Source organism: Chrysochloris asiatica, unplaced genomic scaffold, assembly GCF_000296735.1.
Source record: "Chrysochloris asiatica unplaced genomic scaffold, ChrAsi1.0 scaffold00149, whole genome shotgun sequence".
NCBI classification, from domain to species: Eukaryota; Metazoa; Chordata; class Mammalia; order Afrosoricida; family Chrysochloridae; genus Chrysochloris; species Chrysochloris asiatica.
The window spans coordinates 2,970,342-2,974,136 of NW_006408667.1; positions in this window are offsets into that span (position 1 = coordinate 2,970,342).

Sequence of the window (3,795 nt, forward strand, 5' to 3'; positions counted from 1 at the left end):
GATTAAAGAATTATGCCAGGATGTTCACTGGCAGGACTGTTTCTAAGAGCCAGAAGTCAGAAGCAATCCAAAAGCTTGAAAATAGATTGGTTATATTTATCCAACTTGTATATTTAACTGATTTATTATTCAGTACAGCCATTCAAATGTATACAGTTTGTCTATTGGTATATGAGCTGTTGATAATACACTTAGAGGAATAAGAAGAATCCCATATTTGTAAAAAATATAGATACTTATTTGAATGTGTGTGTTTAAAATTGGTAATCCTTGACAGTTAGGTTATAGATTGTCCATTCTTTTCATTGACTGTATTTTCTGATTTTTTACTATAAAAAGCAGATTGAGAAATCTGTAGGGAGAAAATAACAAGACAAACCTGCTCCATGATTCTGCACTCTGTTGTTCCTTCAGGTTCTTGTAAGTGTCTTAAGTTGCCCTGCAGCCTGTTCTGAACTTCCGTAAAGTGAAAACCAACCTCTGCTGATGCTATGGGAGCTCCACCTTCCTACAATTCCCACCAGCCACACGACTACCTCTAAAACCACCCCAACTAAATGGAATGAGACATTATTTTCTATGTGATCATTTATCTTAAGACCCTTTAGTAAGAGGTTTGCTTGTGTACACATGAACTCTAATCAACCACTCAAGGGATAATTAATGAGCATACAACATATCTGAATCTAAATCAGCGTCTTATAGTCGGTTCATAGACACATGAATCTTCAACTCAGAGTAGTTAATTATCATAAAGAAATGTCACAAACCATGTGGAACTGTGAATTCACAGTGATAAGACAGCCCCCAGTCATCTACCCTTCAATCAGATTGCTGCTTCAAACCCCTACAACATATAGGTTTTGGTGCCCCCCCCCCCAGCCCCAAGGAGCTCTTGTGTACTCCTATAAGTTGTTAAATGTTGAGCTGCTAACTGAAAGATGGGTGGTTTGACCCCACTAGCTTCTCTGTAAGAGAAAGATGAGCTACTCTGCTTCCATAAAACTTTACGGCTTTCGAGACCCTATGGAGCAGTTCGACTCTGTTTATGGGGTCGATTTCAGTTGGACTGGAGTCCATGGCAATGGGTTGGGTTGGGTTTGGGTGCTAACCCTGCCACAGAAGATTCTGAGGGCTCTTTGCTCAGTTAGGCCTCACAACACACAGGGTCTTAGAGACCATCACCAGCTCCTCTGGCTCCAAAATTAGTTCATCTCATGTTCTGCTGCCCTTTATTGAGCACAGTGTCAGACTACCCAATAAGCAGGGTAAGCACAAGCTTGCTTGTGCTTGTTTACTAATCTGTAGAGAACAGTTTCACATTTTGACTACACTGTTAAGGTAAGGAAACAGGAGGAAAATTCCTGGCTACCTCCAAATTCAAAAGACCAGGTGGGGCAGGCTATAAGCAAGACAGGAAACTATTTCCTTATATGCTTCCAAACCAGCAGGACTTGTAAACATTCCTTCCTATTCAGCTACCCAGCAGGGATTGTTAACCATCAGCTACCTGTTAACCTCCCCCTGTTGTTAAGTATCATCATGGTATAGGGTTTCACACCTGCAGCTGGTAGGTTTGAACTGCTGACCTTTTGGTTCGCAGTCCAGTGTTGATCCTACAGTGCCACACCAGGAGTCCAACCTCCCCCATGTTGTTGTTGTTAAGTGCTGTCGAATCGGTTCTGACCCATAATGACCTGTACAGGATTTCCTAGGGGCAGCTGGTGAGCTTGAACTGCCTACCTTGTGGTTCAAACATTGCAGTTCAGCACACTAACCTGCAGTGCCAAACCAGGAGTCTAACCTCCCCTTTGACCAGGTCTCAATAGACGCACCTTAGACTGTGAGCACAGTGAGATGTTGCTGCCTATGACCCGTCTGTCTTCCCTGCAGGTATTCTGTTTCATATTCTAATAAACCTTTTTTATATTATACTTCATGACTTTCTAGTCTTCAGTATCAACATCAAAGATTCTGCTTCTGAGTATGATTGTCATCTGTCTCTGTCCCAACCCCATAGAACCTTCCTACAGAATAAAAGCTTCTTTGAATTTATAATTCTTGATCGGTTCTGAGGACCCAGAAAGCATGAAAAACATGTAAAACTGTTCACTACAGATTAGTAAGGAAACACAAGTAAACCCCTGATTACCCTGCTTATTGGCAACCCACCCTTGGGTAAAGGGCAGAGCCTCTGTATGTAGCCCCGTCCTCTCCGGGGGTGAAGAGTAGAGGGCGGGGGCAGAGGCCCAGCACCCAGGAAGGATAAGAAGGCCAGCGTATTGGGTTGCCTTTTTCATTTTTTATTCCCATGCTTTCCCACGGTTGGATTTTGTGTTCTTTCTAACCATCCAGACTTCCTCCTGGCCCTGGCCCCTTGGAGCACACTAGTTACTGTTCACCTATTTTCAGGACACTTCTAAAAACAATATTGAACAAAGATTTCTTGCCAGTTCCCTCACCAGAGGTTAAGTTCCAAAGGTAATTTTTAAAGGTTTAAGCTTAACCTCTTGCCTCATAATTTACAAGTGAAATCCTTCTTTAGATGTGTCCTCACGAAGTGCTAAGAACCTATCAAATGTGTCATTATTACACTTGCAGTATTTCCCAAACAGTATTAGCGAATTCAGGTATTTGTAAGTGACTTTGTATAGGCTGACTGTACTACTACCAGGCTAGACAGTCTAACACCGTGGCTTTAGTTGGCTCTAACACAAACAATAAGCAGAAAGGAGCACAGCTGAACTTTTCCTCTTTTCCTGGGAAGTAATTACTGACTGACTAGTTTACAAAGCAGCTCTGGTAGCGTAGTGGTTACGAATCGGGCTGCGAACCGGAAGGTCAGCAGTTCGAAACTACCAGCTGCTCCGCGGGAGAAAGATGAGGTGATCTGCTCCCGTAAAGATTTACAGCCTCGGAAACCCTATTCAGGGTCGCTATGGGTCGAAACCGACTCGACGGCACTTAACAACAACAACAACAATTACTACACTGGCATTGAAGGTAGGCCATGATTTCATCACCCAACGCAGATGAGCCAATGGCTCCTTCAGTTCAGACCTGCCCCCTGTAGGAAGCCCTAAGAAGTGCCAAATGCCTGTTTTAGAGTCCATTTAGGGGTAATTTCTCTTCTTCCTTGTTTTCCTCTCCCCTTACTTTTCCTTTCCTTTCTTCCCTCAAAATACTACCCCAGAGGAAAGGACCTAAGAAACTATTGAAAATTAGTGGAACAAGTTACCGCTACAATCACTCTTTTGTCCTTGAAATCATCAACTCCGTGTTAAGTTACTGTCAACTTCCTTTAATAAATTACCATGTGGAAAGGTGTCCTGGTGTGGTACTATGGGTTAATGCACTGGACTGCAAAGTTGGTTTGAACCACAAGGTTGGCAGTTCCAACCACTCCTCAGAAACCCTATACAAGGTTGCTATGGGTCAGAACTTACTCGATGGCAGTTAACAACAACAAGGTGTCATATATGTATATACGTACACACATTTTTAATGAGGTCTTCAATGCCTCAATGCAAATACTTACAAGAACTGAGAACCTCAGACCCTTAGGCCCTTTTCCACTACACCATCGAGTGTTTGCTACATTCAACTCTGAAGGTAAAATTGGGTTTGAGATCTTTTAGGGTGATGATTAACCCCTTAAAATCATCTCTTGCCAAATGTCTGTCTCAGAGAAGAGTAAGAGCTGATATTCCCAGAGTTTCTTGAGACTCAAAATTCTTCAATGCTCCAGACTGCAAAGCCATTTGAACTGCAAGGTAGGCAGTTCAAGCTCACCAG